Source organism: Acipenser ruthenus, chromosome 27 (genome assembly GCF_902713425.1).
Source record: "Acipenser ruthenus chromosome 27, fAciRut3.2 maternal haplotype, whole genome shotgun sequence".
Taxonomy (NCBI): domain Eukaryota; kingdom Metazoa; phylum Chordata; class Actinopteri; order Acipenseriformes; family Acipenseridae; genus Acipenser; species Acipenser ruthenus.
The window spans coordinates 1702440-1726049 of NC_081215.1; positions in this window are offsets into that span (position 1 = coordinate 1702440).

Below are 23610 nucleotides of genomic sequence, written 5' to 3' on the forward strand. Positions count from 1 at the left end.
CTTGTTCACGTAGCTTTCCAGTGGACTATATTATGAACGGAATGGTTAATAAAAAAAAGGCTGTATTGAAAACACTACAAGAGAACAAAAACTCTCACAGATGGCACTCAAGAGCCATAAGTGAGCAGCCCTGGTTAACAGTACTAGTAAACAGGTGGACTGTGGTGACGGCCACTTCTTTAGGATTAGACAATTGTTTTTTTTACCTTAGTTGGAATTAACAGCAGCGGTACTACAGTTTGACTGAGGAACACAGGCTGTGCAAATCTACCAGTCCTAGCCTAATTGCAAATAGAATGATAAGTGGGCTGTAGTAAATTACAAGGTTATAATTGCATCGAGGGGTTCTGGTGACACTATAAACCACGAGAGTGAAGCGCGAATAGATTATGATGAATGCACCAGAACCCTGAGATGCAAGTATAACCTAAAGTAATTCACTTCAGCCCATTTCATTATTGTTTATAATATATGGCTTAACACCCCATATATAAGTATGGGCTTGGGAGGCAGAATGGTCTGGTGGTTTTAAAACTCGGGACTAGAGGCCAGGAAATCCTGGGCTCCGATCCCAGCTCAGTCACTCACTCTGGGGCAGGAACCTTGAGCTTTCTGTGCCTCCATCCCCGCACACCCATACAACTGAAGCAGGAGAATGCCCAGTTATTCTACGGACCTGATACAGTGCAATTCTCGTTTCATTCATCAAAAAACCTTGTTGGGGAAAGACATTGAATAGCCCCACAAACCTCTGATCCTCTGAAATAGAAGGTGTGAAGCAACCACGAAACAGGAGCAAGTTGGTGTTGGATTCTGACCCTAGTTTACCTTGTGATGTTGCCAGACCAGGGACCAGAGGGAAGCTCAGACGTTTACTGTGGAGTCATCGTAATACTGTTGTGGAAATGTACTATATTGAATGTTATCGAGGTGGAGTTCAGATGAAATATTAGGTTATGTATTATAGAGAGCAAGGTCATGATAATTGATAAGGATCCAGCCAGCTTCTCTTGTGCGTCTTTCTTTTATTTATTTATTTTTTTAATAACACAGCTTTTTACAGCAGTGGTGATATTTATTAGTCGATTTGAGTTGGAACAAAAAACTGTTAAAAGTTAAAAAGGGCTGTAAATGATCCGCTAAGTATAATTCTGAGCCAGCAGAAAATGAAACGTTATGAAATATAAAGTGGGAATGGAGTCACGTGTGCAGAAGAGGATTGCACAATGCTTGACAACACTTCTTTTAAGAATGAATTCATCTATCTATCTATCTATCTATCTATCTATCTATCTATCTATCTATCTATATATATTATATATATATATATATATATATATATATATATATATATATATATATATATATATATATATGGATGAAGGCTATATTTGCATCCTGAGCCATTTGAAAAAAAAGGCATAATACTGCCGTAGTGATGTCAAAATGGCATATTCGTCTAGAATATTATACTTGACCTTTGACCCATATTTGACTCCTGTGCACCTGACCACTTTCAAGCAAAATGCCTCGGTTTAAATCACTCAACACCCACAATTCGTGGTTTTTAGGCACTTTTAACAAACTTGTCTCTGTGAAGATTTACAATCATCCTCCACCGAAGGCATCACCAACCAAGCGAGAGAGACAAATAATCTTCGACTCTGACAGCGACTAAAAAATATAATAAAAAGCATACCTCATTGAAACACCTTTTCCTTAAAAATATGATATTTTTTGCAGTTCATTAGGTACCCAGTTTACTTCACCATTCCTGAATTATGAAAAAGAATATTTATATTGACTTAATGTATGTTATTATTATTCACTAAATTCACTTGCAATTTGAACTTTAACACACGTTTATTGTCTTTTTTTTTATCACAGATAACGTCCATGTATTATAAAAAATAATAGATGAGCTTCAGTGAGTTAAAGGAAAATAACTCCATCTGGGGTTTCTGTGACAGTTTATAAACTATTCAACCTAACCGTCTCATAGTTTTTGATGGATACGCGCTCGTGTGTGTGTGTGTGTGTGTGTGTGTGCGTATGCCTGCCTATGTATTATTTCTGGATGTATAGTAATTGTTTAGAATCATTGTATTGTTATTTTATCGAATATGGCCTACTTAGGTCTCTCTTTGTATTAGCGCTGCACTATTGAGATGTACCTGTGCTGGCCCTGTGGGCACAAAGTGAACAAACTATACTAATTATCAAAATATGAATCACATATATTTCTATTTACGCTACAATAGGAATCCCTTGGTTTTTCACCTGTTAGTTCACATTCCCTAAGGAATGTGAAAAAAAGAGCAGGAAAATGTATTAGCGTGATCTCTGTAGCATGACACAATTAGATTTTACCGGGTTTTCAAGTTCCAGCCAACGACAAGCATGCATAGCTGAGGCAGTTTACCAGCGCAATTAGTTTAAAAGTGAGTAATTAGCAATACAAGTAAAATGTTATCACACTACGCATGGGTGTAATTAAACTGTTAAATGTTATGGTTGTTTTAATATATATATGACCCTAAGAGGGCTAATTTCCTATGACCTTTGACCCTGGGTGTTTATGTTGAACAACATTTAACAGGTTATCATATCAGTACCTCTAATAACAGGTACTGAAAGGGAGCTCAGCTGCACTCAGATTGATCTAATCATAGCTTGAACAGTGTTAGCCAGTTGCTTGTTTTACCTAGACTTTTCTTTTGAAAATGATTGATCGATATATTCATTTTTTAACTTGTCTATATGAACCAGTCTATACACAAACGCCACCTATAGGAGCACGACATCTTAACAGTTCAGAGACATTAATAAAAAATAAAAAAAGTTTTTTTTTTTTGTTTTTTTTACTGCAACGGAATATATTCTGATAAATTAAAGGATCAATAAAAAATAAAAAAACTACATTTTTTGGCATCTACTGTAGCAAGTAAAAACTTATACTGGTACATTTAATACCCTGTGTTCCATTTAGTTTGTTTAGGCAGGTATTTAATTCTCTCTATAAAAAAACAGTTTAACCAATACATTCAAATGGCGTGATTCAAATGCAAGCTGATGCTATAACACGTCTGACTCTTTTAGCCTCTCCTCCTCAGGAAAGAATAACAAATGGTCTTTAGCGGCGACGAGTACAGTAGGTAATTTGTTAGCATAACCAAAAGACATTTACTTTAATTAGAATCGGCTCCTTAATCACGCGCATAACATGGCCCTCTCTCCCCTATCTGTTAGATAAAGACGTTATGATCATTTGCTTATGACTGATGCTGTCACCTCTCTCCCAGTGGTGTCCAAATGGGCACATTATCTCTGTTAATTTATTGCTTGCAGCATGATAGCGTTCATGGGATCCCATTCAATTTCCATTTGCAAGGTTTAGAGCAGCTCAATAATGATGTTATGTGTGTGTGTGTGTGTCTGCGCGTGTGCCATAGCGAATGTTGCCCCCAGGGCTCTGTTTTTGCTGGGTGACAATGTCCTTTTATTCATCTCTACCTCTCCTGTTTTGATTTCTACTTAAAGTTTTATGTCCCTGGCCCCCTCCAGGGTGCTATTACCTTGTATGCTAATAGAGCTATGCATATTCTATTAGCGCTGTCAGGGCAAAATAAGAGGCGCGTTCTGTAAGGAGCACTTGGGGGGCAATAAACACAGCACGGGGTCCTGCTGTTCCTGCATTATCAGTCATCTTCACATTTCAATGGAGCCTGCTTATGCACTTCCTCTAATACCTGACTCGGGAGCAGGAAATGAAAGCCTGTTTATGAGATAACGAGCAGGAACAGAACCCACTGGCTTCAAACTTCACGCCAGCGATTTTACTTCATCATCTTGCTTATCTTCTCTCTTTCAAGACTGTCCCCTCCACACTGCAGCCCCTCTCATTTGGGCTTAAAGCCTTCCTTATGCGTTTAAATCCATTAAGTGCCATTGTCCTCATTTGAGGACAGGCTACTTTGTAATTTCTTTGAGAATTTTAAAACTTGCATCTACCTGTCATTTCCATTTTCTCTTTAACTATATTGGCATGATAACTTATTCTAATTTTGTTAACCGCAAAGTCTAAGTGTAACTTAATTCTGCAAATACAGCCCTTCAGATGCTTTTATGATGCCTCAACATAAAAGAAACTGAAGCCTAAAAATGATCAATTTCTTGGCGTTTACCCACAGTGATGATAAAGCTCCATTTTCTATGTGTTGAGCTTCATAGCTGGCATGCAATTTGACTGGTCTGGCACCTCCAACTAGACTAGAGTTTTCAAAATCGGACCCAGCAGTTTGAAGCCAACCCTAAGGACTTATTTTTTTCTGTGAAGAAATATTGATTTAGAATGTATCAAATTACATAAATACTGTTCAGTTTGTGTTCGAAGTTATTCAAAAGAAATGTATTTGGCAATGAATGGGTTAATAACATTATCAATGACCTCTCCTTTGGTTTTTAGCTTTTTTTTAATTAAAAATATGTAAATATTTGACTGCAGGCAGACCATCAATTGAAGACACTGAGACAGACCTCTAGGCGAAACATGTGTCATAGAAGTTTAGATGTTTCTTTTAGCATTTTAGCGATTGATAGAATATTTTGAGAAATCCTTCACCAGGAGAGAAGGTCTGTTCAGAAACATGCATTGTTCTCAAAGAGCGAGCCTGCATTGAGTATCTTCAAATGTTTCTCCAGGTAGCAGAGGCCTGTGATGACAAGCAAGCCTGCACCAAAGTGACATTTGGAGGTAGGCTTTACTGGCAGCTGGACTGAAGCAGGAGGGAGGTGGGGGGGATATATTATACAATGATAAATGACACTGCAGGATAATAAGACCCCCCAATTAAAAAAAAAAAAAATCCCTGTTTTGTGTTCCTTACCTAAAACAGATGAACCTTTTATGGAAATGTGGAAACGATTAGTTTAAGGGTTGTCTTTTAGGGTAATTCCCAAATGAAACTAGCTGGCCCTGTATTTATGAAGCCTGTTGCGAAGGCTCTTAATGAGGCAATTAAGCAAAGGGTCGGCTGTCTTTGATCTAAATGTGGTGATTTTTACAAAAACATCTCAGAGTGATAGATACTCATAACTCAGAGGCCATAATTGTGCTTAATTTGTTTGGAATAGGAATGTGCTTTCAATTAGAGACGGGATTCGGCCCTCGTGTTTAAAGGAGACTGTCAGAGAAAATTAAGAAGCAGTTTGCTTTCGGAGTTACTGTTTTTTATCACAAGGAGGAGGAGGAGGAGGAGGAGGAGGAGAAGAGCCTAAAACAGAAGGCAAAAGATAATTAGGCCAAAAAGCACAGGCCTACGAGGAATTTCAAAACAGGCGTACAAAGCAGGAAAATTAAAACTGCTTGTTGTGTCTTCTAATCAGCAAGGCAAAGCACTGAAACAAAATGGCGGACTAAACTGCCTACCCTTCGTAATATCACTTTCAACAGCATATTGGAAAATTGAACATACTGAATTATATTCTGAAATGCATTCTCTTCCCAAGTATATTTTAAAATATTGTAAATTCAAACACTCTTTTTTTTTTTAAACATTCTTGCAAAAGGTTAATGTTAGCAATACTGAAACATTGGCAAGCTGAATCTTCCATGATGGAGGATACATAATGTAGAAAGGCGTTTCTCTTTAGTTTGGGTGGAATGCGTTTCTGACCACATTAACTTTATTCTCCTGGTCACTCATGTGCTTCTAAAAAAAAAAAAAAAAAAAAATATGCAAAACCTAAAAACCAAAGCCCTTTTCCCCCTCTTATTTCCTTTCTAATTATATTGGAAACTTCAAGCATGACCTGAGCTATTTTGTTTTTTGCATCTCAAAAAGTCACAGCTAATTTATATCGAATTGCTTTACTTGGTGGACGTGTTAGGGTTACACAAGCGCAGAATGCAATTCTCAGAGGATAAATGAATACTTAAAACACATTAAATTTACCCCGGTTCCATTCGATGGATATGAAAAGAAAAACGTTATCTCTTAATCTGTTTTCCAGGACGGCTGTAATGTCTTGTAAAACAATGCAAGAAAAGGAGATAAAGGGAAGCTCTGAGGCTTGAAAAGGTAGCATCATAAACCAATGGCCCCCACACTACTGTATATTTCAATGGAAGAGATGTTTATCCTATAGCACAGAGGTGGCCAACTCTGGTCCTGCAGAGTCGCAGGGTCTTCTGGTTTTCGTTCCACTTGAGTTCTTAATTACTTCATTGAACCAATTGTTTTCTTTATTGGTCAACACTAACATTTGTTTCAGGTCTTTAGCCATGGATGTTTTAAAGATACCCAGAAACCCTGCAGGATTGTGGCTCTCCAGGAGCAGGATTGGCCACTGTTGGAATTCACACATTGGCAGATATTATTTGGGAATTCACATATAGAAGTTACTCCACAAATGTTCACAGAAGAGTGTAATTGTCCCATGGATGAGGATGTCCGAATAATTGACACAGCAGTTTTTTTTTTTTTGTATTAGAAGCCAGAGGCCCCAATCCAGAGGGTCATTTTAAAATGTCCATGAACAGATCTGCCTCTTAAAAAGCTCTTAAAATAGCCCAAGCAGAAGCCTTAGTATTGTTGGTTTCATTTCAAGGCCCGTGATAAAGCTCCTTTCTTTACAGGATACATCATATGATAGTAGAGGTATATCTCATTTTTATCTAGATACAAGACCAAAAGCACAACAACAAAGATCATTGATCATTATGCAACATACAAGCAGCCCATCAGAACCAACATGTGTATGTATATTATGTATGTATAATTATTTATTATAAGCACAACCAGAAGAGAGTAAGCTCTGTACCAGAGAAGAGACAGAGGTAACCCTCTTCCTATAGTGATTAACCCCTTGGTTTGGCTGGTGCTTCCCTTCTCGCTGTGTTTACACAGCATTTCAGAAGAGAGATAGAGGTAATAACTCCCATGCTGTGGGACACATGTCCCGACAGATATCACTTTAATCTAAAGAGGATGTTTTACATTCAGCAGTCTTTGGGCTAGACCAGGCTTTGAGCTTTGGCCCTAGACCAGGAAAAAATGATCCATACTGTACTAATAAAGGAGAACAAGCAGAATGTCATAAAGCACTGTACTCACTCACCCGTGGATTATTCCTGCTGTCGTTTGCAGGGCACCACTCATTGAAACAAGGCATTCGTTAATCTTAAAGCATGTAGCTTAAAATGCACGTAGCATATCTGTGGTATGACTTTAATGCTGGTGCCAACCATCTGGAACAGCCTTCCGAAAATTCACTGTTCCTTCATGCTTGTTATTGAGAGAAATGATCATCTTCTTTTTCTGTTATTATTATTGCTTCCAATACATTAGTGTCCAAATCACAATTTTTCGAGGGTTTCATTATCAATAGGCTGCCCGTTGACAGCTCAGTCAACAGGTTGTTGATGGATGGCATGCTAATAGGGAGTGACAGTTGAGACATGCAGAGTTTGAAAATGGCGATACGAGAAGGCAGGCAGACGCTCTCTCCACCTCTCTCCGCAGGTCTGTCTCTTAATGCACCATTAGAACCGACTCATCCTATGAGCTGCCTGTCTGTCACAGCAGCCTCCTGGGGCAATCCTCGGATATGTACTTCCTATGTACAGGAGCCCTGAATATAACTGGGCTTTAGGCCAGCTTTAACATTTTGGACTTTCGGATCCTTCGTTTTAAATTCGTCCTTCTGTTTCTACCTCTCACCTGATGAAGATGTTCTTCGAGTGTTGGAGTAAAATGCATAATTATTTAAATAGCTATATTAAAAAAATAAATAACTGCAGTTTAACCCTTTAAGGTACATGACACGTATGTGTCCCACAAATAAAATGATGCTGACTTTATTTTTGCAATGAGGTGCATGAAAAAGGGTTTTACAGACAGGTTGGATCTGGTCATCCAAATTGTCAGTTTCCTCCTCGAGATACTTGAGTCGCTCTCAAATGTGTTTTAAGAAGAAACCGTTTGAACAAGCGCTCAATTCCTTGTGTACCTTAAGGGGTTAGACACATCCAATTGGGATAGATAATTATGAAGTGCTGTTAGACTGCAGTTTTGTAAACTTTAAAGCATACATCCTTTTCAATCATAGATTAGTAACACACACAGAATTATGCATACTTTTATTTAAATAAGCATCTACATTTGTTCGTCATTCTTGTCTTAGTTTCTTACCACCCAGTAAAGTCAGCCTAATAATTTATTCACTGTGTTTTTGGCTTGAAACATACTCTTAGGTCCCTAAAGTGTGGACAAATTGTTCACTTCCTTCATTCATATGAAATGCAGTACAGTTAAAAAAAAAAAAACACAAACACAATACTGGTACAACCAGTTGTTGTTTGCAAAATTGCTTAAAGATTTTGAAGTTATTTGAGAACATCTGACCTCCTACGCTTTAGAAAATGAACCGCTGCAGCCAAAGAAAAACAGCTGTTTGTAGTTGTATTTGCAAAGCCAAGTGCCGTCAACACACAGGACTGCGGGAGGTTTTGTAGAGTTGTGAAAAATCACAATGAATTCAGGAGGAGTACCAGCTGGCAGGGCATGTTGATGTCAAAAGACATTCTGAACACATCCTTCTCATTTCCAGATCAATGCAGACCGCCTTCAATTTGCAGCATGTCATCTGTTCACAGAGACGTGATATTAATTGATAAGGCTGAGATCAATCTTTGTTTTTGTAAATGCACAGGGTGTATTGACAGATTTGATTTCAGCGTTATTGATTTGTAATCAATAATAGGAAACCCAGGCCTCTAATCTGTAATTAAGCGGTGTCTGTCTCTAAAGAAATGCCCCCGTATTTAAGCATTTTAAAAATTGTTCTCTCTCATTTAAATATGGCAACAATAAGAAAATCCCACATTCTAGAAACAAAACTTTTCCCAAAAGTTTCTTAATGATTTAGTAACTGCTTTAACATTTCTAATTCGATATGCTGACTATCTTAAAAGGTATTTTCAAAAAGAGCTTGTAATAAAACTTTAGTCTGAGCCTAGTTGCATCATACTCTACAGCAAGAGCACAGGCGACAGCAAAGGTGAGGGAAAGTGATCAAGAAATCAACTCATGTGCAAATCTATCTTAAGATGTAAATCAATAACTGTAACAAGCCGAGAAATAGAAGCAATGTATTCTCATTCTTATGGGACAGTTCAGCCTGACTGAGCATGACCACATCGGAGCTGAGCCGCGCTCCTCAACATCCAAACAATATGAATATTGAACAGGCTCCCGGAGTAATGTTCCCTTTTCTAATGCCGAGGGTGAAGGAGCTACATTTGACATACGGAGACAAGAAATGGCTCCTGACATCTCTTATAGGTGAAAGTCGTTCTAGAATTTTTTTTTAATGGCCCAGTATAAATCTTTTAAATTATAAATCAATAAATAGTTAATACAATAATAGAAATCTTTATAAATATTTAACTAAGTCGGTATACAGTGGCCGTGCTAGATGAAGGTTACAGCCCGAGGTTGTGTCAAATTCAGCTGAACTGCAGCCACAAAGCAATGCTCTCGTCTCCATCTCGCAGGTTTAATTGTGACGTGCAAATATTAGGCAAATATTGGAATCCAATCGCTGTGTGCCGAGTGATCCGAAAATGAAAATCCTACCTTTTACATTTGTTACAGCCAAGTGGCAGAAAAGTTTAACTTAAATAATGAGGTTGATGCAATTCAAGATAAAACAAGCTAAACCAGAATCTTAATTGTAGCTAAATACTATGACCCTCAAGTGAAGTCTTTAACAAAGCAGTCTTTGAATTGGTTTACTGTATATGAAGGTACAGCATATACACGCTTGCAATCGCAAAATAAAACAGGGATGCAACTATGTTGGGGATGTACTGTAATGCAACGCCACAGGTATATCGACCCTATTAAAAATGGCAATTTACAGCTAATCTTTGGAAAAGTCTGCAGAATGATGTTTAGCTGACTTGAATCGATAGTCTTATCAATGGCGCTTCAAAAGTGAAAGAAATCTAGTAGAATGTTTGGTGGTAAAGGAATCTGATAAAGAGTTCAATTCATTTAAAAAATGTAGAGACTCTTAAGGGTTCATATAAAAAGGTGCCTCAGTTTCTTGTTCTGGGTAAAGGAATTGAACCCGACTGTTTGTGCAGACCCAAGCGTAACTGGCTGTGTTTTCCGATCTGCTCACATTTTTTTTGTCTTTAATTTAGCAGAACATAGCATCAGTGTGAGCAGCAAGTGAATATCTCTTTAATCAGCTTGGCTGGAAATGACACAGAGGGTGACAGTTCAATTTGCCAGTAACGGATGGATCCTATCACAAGCGTGCTGAGTTGTTGATTTTTATTTTGCCTGCCAGAGATATTATGACTTCACGAAGGGCCTTCCAAACCACAGCCTCTCTCATCTGCTACTTAGGGGATAAATCTTTTGCTGTTTATTTGCCCCTGTCAGGAATCTACATCTCAGGCAAATTATCCTGATTTTTTCCTTCCTCTATAAAAGAAATATTGATCTTTATCCTTTATTTGTGCAGGCTTGTTGTGGTTGGGAAATATCTCCCTTAGGATTTGTTTTTCTTTTTTCTCTTGGTTATTAGATCAATCAAACGCTAATGATGCCTTCTATATTTTGTTGCTGTTGTCGTTGCGGTTGCCGTCATTCTTCCTCTATTGTTCAGAGAGATACTTTTCATGCTTCCTGCCTTCTTTCCAGCCTACAGGAACAGCTAGACCGATTTATTAACGGCCTGCCTTCAAGTCGTCTAATGAGGTGCCTGTTTAGAAGGAATCTAATTAGTTTGAATAGCGTTAAGAGCCTGTTTATAGCAAGAGATTCCCGGAGACATTTGTCTCATAGGTCAAGTTGATTAGATGTTGGACAGCATTGTCAAATACTGTGATTACATGGGGTGGTGGGACTGTATGTTAAAGCACACCCAACTAATGTGGAAATTAATTTGAACCTGAAAGTCGTTTAGAAGAATCAGTTCTGGTTTTGGCCAGTTTGAATGAATTCAGCAACATGGACAACCAATGCAAAAAACGCATTTACACTGCTGTGTTATAGGTTGAAGGCACTAGGCTATTGAAGATAGGGACTGCTGGAGGTCCCAGCCAATACTGTATTAACTGCCCAATGTGGAATGAATATTGGTTTTACTTATCACTGAAATAAGCTGATTCCATGCATGCTGCTTTCTGTAGTCCACTGGTCTAATATCATTTGAATTGCTTTTTTTTTTTTAAATATATATATTTCCCATGCTATGGTGTTTGTAATCGTTCTGTGTGGCCCTAGGTTATGTTGCTCCAATATGGAGTAATTATCATTTGTCTCTAATTCTGCCTTTACCTGACTTTGAGCTTGTCTGGAGAATCCGAAGCACCGGGATTGAACAGCCTTCCTTCATTCCATTGAAAACATGTGACAATGTGACCTTTCAACCCTGCCTGCCCTGCTTACTCTACACAGGGAGAGAGAGAGAGAGAGAGAGAGAGAGAGAGAGAGAGAGAGAGAGAGAGAGAGAGAGAGAGAGACAGAGAGAGACATAGAGAGAGAGAGAGAGAGAGAGAGAGACAGAGAGAGAAGAAGCAGACTAGCAAGTACTAGACTTATTTAGGCCATAACAAAACACAACATAAACAAACCAAGAGTAATTCTCACTTACAATGAGGACCTTTCAAAGTCAGAGCATAATCGTAATGGAAGCCAGTTGTAAGCGGGTCTCAATGCTCGAAGAGTTTCAATAGTAGTCGAGAATTTCTCAATCCATTCCCTAGAAAAGCCTTCATCTCCCAGGGGTTTTATTGGGTTACAGAGGGTTTATAGTTTGACCCCACAGGGTTGTGATTGCTCCATCATGTCAATCAGCCTTTATCTCGTTTTGGTAATTTTATATTCTGGAAAAAAAAGAACTACTTTTCAAAGGCATTTCTATCTTCCCAGCTCTGCGCGGTATATAATGTTTCATAAAAAAAAAATCTTCTCTCTTTATCTGCTCCACAGCTGGCTTGCTTTGGATGGAGAGCTGAGATTACATTTCTAAGTGACTTGATGTTTTTTCAATTGTCTTCCTAATAGTTTGCATGTTTCCTCACAGCCCCTAGACTTAAGCAGTTGTCTCCCCATTTGTGAGACATGTCACATTGAATTAATTCGAGTCAGGACCAACATCCAGTGTGGAATCAATTAGATCAACATTACGTTTACTCCCCTAACACGATCATGAAGGACTCCCTACAATAACCCAGGAGATCTGGAGGTCAGTGGGTGTAGTTTGTGACACCTAGGAGTTCAACAGTAGGTCCACTGTACAGTAGCATGGCGAGGAGAAACAGACCCTGAGGATTTTGGCTTTCCAACCCACAGGAGTGCCAGATTAATCACAATTTGAACATCTCAAATATGTGCTGCTGCCCTGTCAAACCTTTGTACACGGCGATATGCCAGATCAACAGGTATATCATTTTTTGTATAAGTGCAATAAATTGCACAAAATCTTTATCACAGAAATCTTTTGTATTGGCAATGGGTCGTGTTGAGCACAGGCTGATTATAAGACCCTAACAGACTTTCTTTCATGTGGGTAGCATGGATGGATAGACGCTCTCATGTAAATAAGTGTGCTTTTAGAAAAGTTACCAGCCCCTCCCAATGGATCCTACTCTAACATGGTAGCTTCTGTGCAATTTCACAGAAATGGCTTGGTTACCTGGTACAGGTAATTTTCATGTAATTACACACTTATTCCAACAATAGAGCAGAACATTTTGGTATTTACCCAATTATTACATGGTTATGTACTACCTATTATTATTCTGTATTTTCTAAGGAAAGAAAGTGAAAAACAGATATTAAAGATATTTTAACTAGATAGAAAAAAAGAGTTTTGGGGAAATACTGTACAAACCCATGCATTAAACATGTATTTGCTTACGATTGTAAGTCGCCCTGGATAAGGGCGTCTGCTAAGAAATAAATAATAATAATAATAATAATAATAATAATAATAATAATAATAATAAACACCTAGCACATATTGATCTGTTCTAATTTGGATTCCTAATCAATAATGTGTGAATCAAATACTTTGTATTTGTTTATTCCTTGAATACATGTTTTCCTCATTTCTTTCCACAGTGGAAAAGTTAATTGAATCTGGCCTGTGGTTGATAAAAATATCTTGTGGGACGGTTTTATTTTGAAGTTATTTTACACACTTTGGAATTCGCACCTCCAGATAAATGTGAAAGTCTGGCTTGGAGGGTCCACAGACTTCAAAAACTGGCCAACCAAGTGACTTAAGACTTTATGTGTAAAGATAAAAGTGCAGACCACCAAATACTGAGCTGCATTATACACACCCACTCATTATCAATGTGCTAGGTGTAAACAGCCAGCACAGCACCACTATTTGGCAAGGCTCGGGTACTGTAAAGTACTATTAATTGGGGAAAGTCCTTTTTCAGCAGATTTTTCTTTTTCTGTATCCATCACATCAAACAGCCCAAGCAAACATCCTGACAGGCAGACGTGTAAATCTTCATGCATAGAGAGGGAAAGTAATTCACAAACAAAAGCAGTATTTAAAGTTTAAAGAGGAAGTAATGGAAATATTATGTACAGAAAATACAAAAGTGAACCAAAATGTGTTTTATTACAGGAAAAATACTCTAAATAATAAATAAGACGTGCATGTTTTACAGCTTGTTTTATATTCGTGAATATTAAAACGTGCCAACATGTGTAATATGCATTGGCTTGCGACACATGGAGGCACATTCTTTCAAAGAGAAAGGGTGTATTAAGCCTAATACGGGTTAAGAAACAGCAGTGTGCTTTAACAGAGCCTCGATATTGCCAGAAGATTTGTAGATGGATTGCTGGGCAAAACTATTATGACAAGTTTGCTAACTCATCTGTTTTTTGAGTCATGAAAAATGCACTTTCTTGATTTTAAAAATGTTCTGCATTTCAAATTGCTTTTTTGAAAGGTTCTACGCAATACCCCGGACTAGTCTGTAACCTAAAAACTCTTTGTGCTGTTTTTTTTTTTTATTCATTTGAAATTATTCTCTTATGGTAAGGGCATGCATTTTTCAGGATGTTCGCTTGCCTTTTAAAATCAAAATGTATTCCCAGTTTACAAAAAAAATAAAATAAAATTACAAAAGCTGACTAGAAAAGTAGCCAGGGGTGGCTACTTGTTAGCATTGAAATAGAAGTGAAATCACAGCCTTTCTGTCTGTCTTCGGGTATTGTGTGTATATATTGCACTGTTGTGGTAAAAGGCCTTCTGCCTTATTTACAGACAACAGGCCACATTTTCAACGCATTTCCTCCCGTTTAATTGGCTCCTATATTTTTAAAGAGCGGGGACGTCTGTTCATTTTTTTAAATTAGAACTAAAACAACAAAGTTCTATATTTCAGGTTCTATTAAGCACTCTTAAGACATTCGGTTTTTCATTTTGTAACATTAACATGATTTTTCTTCTCCTTTAAAAACAAAATAAATAATAGAAGTTAATTAAGGAAGGTAACCCTGAAAATGTGACCTAATATACACAAAACATCTACTCACACTGCAGTACAGTTTTTCTTTGATTTCCCTTTTCCTGGGGTCTGTTTTTTAAAAAAAGATGTGTGTGGATCTCCCCCCCCCCCCCCCCCCCAAAGTACTAGGATAATAAATGAGCTCAGAGCAACACTCTCTCTCAAAACACAAACAGACTCAAACAAGCCCTCCTCAGTCTGGAGGTCACTGCTGTGCACAGGAGCAGTATAAACACTAGAGGGAACTAAAAAAAAAAAAGTCCCTTATGGAGAAAAACGCTGCCTTGGGGAATCAGAAATGAGGAGAAATGATGATGATGATGATTATTATTATTATTATTATTATTATTATTATTATTATTAATAGTAGTAGTCATTATTAGTAGTCGTAGTAGTAGTAGTATCATTATTAAAAACATGTTTCTTGAATTCCGTACAAGTCTGTCCAATGGAACCTATATGCCATTTCTTCAGCAAACTGTTGTCTAATGCCATTTATTATCAAGTTAAGAGAATTAAGACACAGCATACAGATTTGGATGTGTTTAAACTGCTGTCTCTGAAACTTTGAACGAGGTGTCTTATGGTTTGACTGAAAGAATAACGTTACATTGCATGCATTTGCTATGTTACTGTTCATAGTCTACTGTAATTCACAATGTCCAGCTTTATAAAGGTTTCTTTCTATATTGGAGTGGTCACAGAATGAATGTGGTCTTATTGGCAGCCTGGCTATTGTTTGACAGGTTCCCTGCTGCTGCTTGCTTTTCTGTCCTCTCACCTCGTCTACCTCATAAATTTGTGTTCTGGCTCTTTTCTTGTTAGTGTTTCTTGACTGGTCTCTCTGGCTGCATTGTCTGCCAAAGAAATGGCTTGAAAATGTGTTTTACTGATCGCACGTACAGAGCTGCCAATTCTCCCACGGTTACACAGACAGGTTTATTTGGCCCAAGGTCCTTCCCAACAGTTAAATGAATCCTTCATCTACCTCTAAGTGTTGAAGAGGATTCAAGAGCACAATGCTTCTGCTATGGGCTTCAGTGCACGGTGCAACGCTGATATGCTTCCCCACCCCACTAGCTCACACATACTCACCCTCCAAGTACAGCTGGTACACCAAAGTGTAACTATTAACCTTTCCCCGCCTGCAAGAAGCCCACTAGGGGTAGAGTGTTGCAGGGGGGCATACTGTATATGAACACAGCAAGTATTTAGAAAAGCACCGAGAAATAATCCAGGCCTACCTAAATAGGAATCACTATTGTATTGAGTGGGGGAATCTAGTCTCACTTCTTTTACCAACTTTGCATTGTTTGAATAATTGAAACAGCAGTGTAGTTGTTCCTATTTCTCTGCGAGCAAGCCTGTTAGTAACAGCTAGCCAGTCTCGCTGTACAGAGTCAGCAGACATAGCAATCAGGTTCCAGTTAGATTTCCGTTACAAGCCATTAACTTCATATTTCTTAAAAAGAGGGGTGAAATGCTCAAGGCTTTCCAGGAGAGCAGAAGTTTTAAAAAAAAAAAAATCCTGGTGAGAACCATTCCGTTCAAGGCAAAGGAGGACGGGAGGGATATTAGTGGCGTGGATGGAACAAAAAATGTTCTTACAAGGGTTCCATGAGCATTCAATCCATGACTTAAAAAGCTTGATCAGAAAATCTGTGTAAAGCTTAAAGAAGGTTTTGCCAGACTTTTTTTTTTTTTTAATAATGAATTCAATGTATATGTTGAGGTGGGGTCACAAACCTCATTTTAAAACAAACAAACAAAAAAACACTAAATTGAATCTTGCTAAAATAGTTTTTAGTGGGGTTCTATTTACTGTACATGACCAGTCATAATATCTATAGGGTTTTAATGTTGTTCTTATAGTGTACTATCACTGTACAACTGTATCCCCCCCATTTAAACATCCTGTATGAAATAAGTACCAGCAAGCCTTCGTCTCATTTTCATTGAAACCCTCCAAGCCACAACGTGGTTCTCGCTTTCACACTTTACTGCAGAATGAGTTATCAGATTCAATGGTGTGTAAAGCAATCTCGAGAAATTCCAAACAAAAGCAAATATTCATGCGACATCAAAGTCCCAGCGAACCCCCTCCAACTTAGCCAAACAATGACCCGCTGTAGGAGTCTTGTCACTGGGTAGAATTGTTTATTTTGACCCTGACCGCCGATTTCCTGTTATGGTCAGAGGGGGTCATTTTCTGTTGTATTGTCAGGTTTTAAAACTTGACTGCTTGATTCGGAGCCAGTTTCTGATATGAAAGTCCTTTGTTGCGTGATACACCCTTCTTGATGCTGGTTACCTTCTTTTTTTTGGGAGGAAGGGGGGGTTAAAGGTTCAAATTTAAATTGCACATCTTGCTTTCCTTGTTCTCCAGTTTGAATAGCCAAAAGAATGAGATATTTGAGCTGCTTTCAAGAGATGGAAAGTGCAAGTACACTCATGCCCTGTGCTTTGCTGTGTTTTGCCTAATGACAGAATACATAAAAAAAAAAAAAACTATTGAAATACTATTGAAAAGCAAAATATACTTGGGACACACTTGCATATTTAGCAATCTGAACACTATTATTATTATTATTATTATTATTATTATTATTATTATTATTATTATTATTATTATTATTAATAATAATAATAATAATAATAATAATAATAATAATAATAATAATAATAATGGTATTATTGTTAATGATTTAACTAGTCACTTTAATTGAAGATAAGATTCTTGTCTGTAATTGATTTTAAGTTTTTCATGGTTATAGGTTTTAAGGTTTAGGTTGAAAATGAAGTAACATTTTGACTATCAAACTCTGTTTAATCCAATGTACACAGTAGCACATTTTCAGATAACTGAGCTGTTGCCATGCTCCACTAATTGCAACGTTCATCATCATTATGATTCAGTGCATCGTGACACATTATGATAATATGCACAGCAATATGCAATTAGCTGCAGAGAAGAAAAACGATCTGCTGCTAGAAGCTCCCAGGGCAGGTCGCATGTGTAGCGCATAGCGGGACACTGGAAATGAACAAGCAGAAGAGGCTCGACTGCTCATCTGGGAGAGGGTCTGCAAACTTACAGTCTGCACATAACCGAGAGCTCAGCCTCGATTCTCATTGGCACCTCCTAGTGCAGCTTCATCAAATAACATCTCTGTGTGTAAAACGCTTTGACGTCTCTCTTCTCTCCCCAGTCTCTCCCCAGAGTCTGACCAAGGAGTGCTGTCTGTCTATGATAATGAAAGCTAGGTAAGGTAGGCTACTAAATGCGTATTGGGAGAGTGAGGAATCGGGTGCTGGGAGATCCAGCCTCCATCTGGAAAGTTTCAAAACTCCTAGTGAGGTTTTCAGTAGTTATTGGAGTTTACTAAAGAGTAAGACCAATGATTAAAATACACTGGCATGAATGCTATATGAAAGTTACAGGACAAGTTTCACTGAAAGATTATGGTGTGTATATATATATATATATATATATATATATATATATATATATATATATATATATATATATATATATATATACACACACACCATAATCTTCAGTGTGTATTGTGCACCCAGTACATCATTTACATGTCATGTATAAAGTAGCTTCCTTTGTAAAATGTGCACTTCCTGTATACAAACATGCCACAGTATACTATATATCATGCTATGACCCAAGTATAATGTGCATCTTGTATATAATGTGTTTGCAGTCTGTTACATTCATAAAGGAATCACTTCAGAGTAAATTCACTGAAAAATGTGTCTGAATACAAATCGTGTCGGGGATGTGTCTGAATAGAAATCGTAAATACTTCAGATATCCAGATGAATTAGTGGGGCCGTGTGATTAATCTGTTTGGGCTTTTATGAGACGGGAACATTTGTTGCCCTGATGTTTGCTACATCTGAAACAATAGCTGCTGGGTTAATAGCATTGTTCTGTGTGATCCCTCTTCGTTCTGGTGTCTCATTACCAGACTACTACACTGTTCCTTTGACTCAACTTCCAGCACTACAATAGGCTGCCCTATCCCGTTACTGTACCAGCTTCATTTGGAGGTTTGCTAAAGCCAGACCTGCACAGTTAAATACGGTTTGATCTTAAGATCCGCAGTGTGTGTTTTTTTAACACTAAAACAAAGTCTTTTGATGTCAGACTAAAAGCCTTTTTTTTATGTGAGTTAGAATGTCCCTCACCCCCTCCCTCCAAAATATATGAAGAAACATTTGCAGAACACAGCAATACCAGCAATGGCAACACAATGGATTTGGAAGCAGTGGTCCTGATGCTGTAGCATGCTTTCATGCACCTATATGGTCCCACGCAAGGGATTGGTTCAGTGCTGCTCTTGTGCCACCATTGTCTCATAGTAATGTCACTATAGTGCCACTCCATTGCCATTGACAGTAATGGTAAGGGTGTGCATCCTCATAGTCTGACACTACAAGACTGTGCCTGCAGTTACTGTATAACATTTTGCAGATGTCTTACTATGGACATATTTACAGCAACAAATGCCTGCGCATGTAAACTATGCATATACGGTCTAGAAACTGCATTGAGTAATTATGCTAATTTTGCAGCATGTATGTTTTGCAGATTTTTTTTAAAAAAAGCAAAATGAGTGACTATTTCTTGCCAGCAAACATTTAATGCTTTACAGTATATAATGTTATCGTAGTGCTCATTTCTTGATTTAGGAATATCATACCCTGTAAAGGTATCTTCTAAACCCATCATTAGTGAGGAAAAGAAATAGAAAATAAAGTCATTGCATGTTTTACTGTGAAATCCATATCATGTAATCAAAAAAGATATTATGATAGCATTCCATACAAGTTTTTTTTTTACTATATATTGGGAATAAGGCATCTTTCTATCTTTTTCTGTTTGTAACATGCACAATGTTATTGTAACGGTACCAGATATTATTAACACATTTTAACTGTGTATTTAGGCTCTGGATTATGTCACCCCTGTTAAAAAATCACTTGTTTTAGTCTTTTGAGGTTTACAAGCTGAGATTCCTCATAACTTAAGTCAGTTCAATACACTGGCAGCGGCCACATTAGTGGTATTTATTTTTCCAAGTCTGCGCGGGGCCAGGTGGAAAGTAGCCTCTTTATTTTCTTTTTAATTGAATTTATTTTTTCTTAGTGACATTACAACAAATTTCAGCACTGTTGCAGGGTGTAATTTAAGTCAACACAAAGTAAATCATTTTTGTGGCTGTAATTAAAAATCCCCCCTGCTGTAAAACGTTCTCAATATTATGTTCATAGGCGCGGGCCGCGAGATAAATCCACGTTGTCAACCACGATTCACCACACCACATTAAACTCACACAGATCCATTCAACTTCTCAGCTCGGCTTACAGAAGGCCAGTCCTAACGTTTCACTGGGGTTTTCTTGACAGCGCACTAGCATAAGGGGAATTGTGTCAGCCTCCTCCAAATGTAGGAACATGAATTAGTCATTTTTAGCATTACCATTCTGTACTGTTAAAATGTGGTCAGGTTATGTTCTGGGTGAAGATATTTGGAAAACTGAATTGAGCTGTCAAGACCTATGAACACTTGGTTGATTAACAAAAAGTAATAACTGTTTGCAAACACTATTTCCAAATAGTAACTGAAAATGATTAATAATAATAATTACTACTAGTACCAGTAATAAAATGTAATGTCTAATGTAAATTATTGTTATTGCATTTATTCACATGTAAATTGTGTTAATTAATTATTATTAATTTCTTAGTAGACACCCTTATCCAGGGCGACTAACCATTACAGTAATCAAATAATTTTTTACATACAATTACCCATTTATACAGTTGGGTTTTTACTGGAACAAGCTAGGTAAAGTATCTTGCTAGAGGGTACAGCAGCAGTGTCCCCCACCAGGAATTGAACCCACAACCTTCTGGTCAAGAGTCCAAAGCCCTAACCACTACTCCACACTGCTGCACAATATTGTATGTGTTTCTCTGGTAGGACTACAGATCAAGTGTGTGTCACTGAGTGAGGGTGCAAACCTGCAACCTCTCACTCAAAAGGTGAATGATCTAACCAGTGAACCACCAAGTACCTGCTGCCTACTTACTGCATGAATGCTTCTGTAGCAATAAAGCTGTGAACGACTAAAACAACTGCATTCATCCCAAACTCAAAGACAACCCTTCCTGATCAGATTGCATTGCATTGTGTATGTAGATATTGGGCATTGTCTTTTACATCCAGTAATACACCACTATGTGATCCATGAGCAGGAAGGGGTAAATGAATCTTAATAAATAGTGCTTGACATTTAGTTTGTATCATTGCATGATCTTAAAATAAAAAAAGGAAACTGAATGGGGACTTCTTATTGCATAATGCGTCCAGTATCTTTACTTAATAGATCATTCATATGGTGCAAATTGTTTCGAAACACACCCTTGGGGGCAGCAAGGGGTTAAGCATGTTTATTTTGTTGGAGGAAGCAAATGAAATTTACGACACCAACAACATGACATCTGTGTCTGCAGTTTCACACATTTTGTATAAAATGTACAGTTGCTGTATTGGATGTCATTGAGGCAGGGGTAACCAGAGCTGCTGAGAACAAAGCGGGCTTGCTTAGCAAGTGGAGAGATGCGTTTTCAGACCCCCCTCCCCTCCCCTCCCCTCCCCTCCCCTGAGTTTTTGAAGGCTTTGCCTGGCGTTTAAATGTGTGATCAGAACACGACTCTTAATATGGTTCCAGTCAAAAAAACTGATACAGTGTTACAATAACAGGGCGGTAATGAGGAAACCATATGGGTTTTATATCTCGCATTCCTGGAGAGCTGAGGGCGGGGGGTCTGCGATGGGGAACTCTGACCAGAAACTGCTCACGTGTTCAAAGGCAGGAGAGGACTGCTGGTCTTCTGTGTGCGATTTGTGGCCAATAGCCTTGAAGCAGGACTCGCATTGTGTCTGTAACTACACCATGCAATAAAAAAATAAAACTAATCAAAACCGCCATTGACAGAATTAGAATCTAGCCCAACGATGTGTAGATTAAGCATTCCAAATCTGAAAAATCCAGTAACACTGCACCGCGAGAGCCACAGAATACAAGCTTGGCATTGATTATGCATAGTGGAAATGAGCCTGTCTGAGTGCCTGTATGCACATGCTAACAGACCCATCTCTGAATATCCCGTCATTGTTTGGAGCATAACTGTCCAACTATCAATACACCATCTATGGCATACAGCATACTTTCTGGGTTAGTAGCTGGGCTGAAAATGAACAGTTGACCCTTCTGTTTGTTAGTCCTCCTTTGTGGCCACTGAAACATAATAAAAGACATATAAATGTATTATTAAGTCTCTTTTACTGCTGAAGGATTGAGTGTTTAAAGTGATGTATGCACAACCGTTAGGCTGTCCTGCCCTGTGAGGGGGCTCAGATTACATTGGGGTAATCGTGTGTTTTCCATGTAATCGACGGAAGCCGGATGCAAATTATTATGGTCCCTTACCAAACATCTTAACCACTGTACTAAATCTGATCGGTTCAAAACGGATAATTAACTGCTTTATTGCTGGTTACTCATCTGGTTTTAAAGCCACTGGATTCGTAATTCATTTTGCTGGAGATGCACTCCTGACTGGTGTTATATTCAGGACACACAGCTATGACTTCAAACTGCCAAATGAGAGAGGATCTTCTCATGATGTCTGCCAACGAAACCCTGTTACACTAAACAACATACGAACAAAGAAGACGTTCTCCTAAAGCTGTACGAGCAACTAGCATCTTACAGAGAGAGTTGCATTTCAAGCTGCTTTGTAGAACTATTTATTTCACAATGCTTTTGTTACAGCAATAGCAGCCAAATCAATAACCACACTGCTGTATTTTGCCAAGCTGCTAGGAATGCCAGCCGCTGTTTATCCTGCTACTCAACTCCAGTTTGATAACACTTTACCGAGGCCCCAGAGCCTCTGCTGGCTCCACAGCAGCAAACAAGCTGCTGTTATCCACATCCAAGCTATAAATGTGCAATAAAAACTGGGTACGCCATATGCGCAGCGAGGGTAACGCTCCATATACTTTAATGGTATGCTGGGCTGGGTCATATATTTTAAATGTTTTTTGGAGAGGGGAAAAAAAAAAAGTTTGAAGCTTGGATGTCCTTCATCTTCTGTTTCTATGAAGCTGTGCTGTATCCCTTTTTTAAATGACAGTCTGAAGGAATGGCATGATGTATGGTTTTGTTTATGTGGCCCAAAACGACTATAAACATTGAAAAAGCTTTGAGAAAGAGCTTGGAGGCTTGTCAGGGAAAGTCTTAGGAGCAGTTTAATTCCTTACATTGCTGCCATCCAGACTTCATTACCAGTAAAGTATTTAGGGTTATCATGAAGCATTATACTGGTAAATGCACAGGTCAAAACTGCAGTGCACATGGGTATAAAAAAAAAGCTTTTTTATGAATATGGAACTTGAAACCATGTATATTTTTAGTCAGTTCACTACAGAATATGACAACCAGTGCTCTAATTAAACACAGAATCACTGCATCTTTGCAAGGTAGGGCTTAAATGCCATGTGATGACAGTGGAGTTTGACATAATTAAACATGCGGCGCCGTGAATGCCAAGAATGGTTTTGAGACACTTTTCTGTTGGACGTCCAAAATCCACCCAGAAATATGAGCATGTATGGCAAGCTGCTCCAATATGAGAGGAATGTCACATTATTTTATGGGTGTGACTTTAGGTAACAGGTTGGTGAACAAGCAAGCCAGTGCACACACACAGTACGGAGAGTGCTCACAATCACATATTTGGAAGGTTTGTATAAAATCCACAGTTTATCAGATTAGACCAAAATCAGAAAGATCTATAGTATGTTAAAGGGTATGCTTTAATAATCTAAACAGTAGGCGATCTTAATACCTCCCCTCTAACTGTACAGCTATGGTCAAAAGCTTTGCATCACCCTATAGAATTAATTACTTTTGCTTCCTAAAGTCCAATAAAATCTGGTGATTAATGTTACGTTAACATGTTCA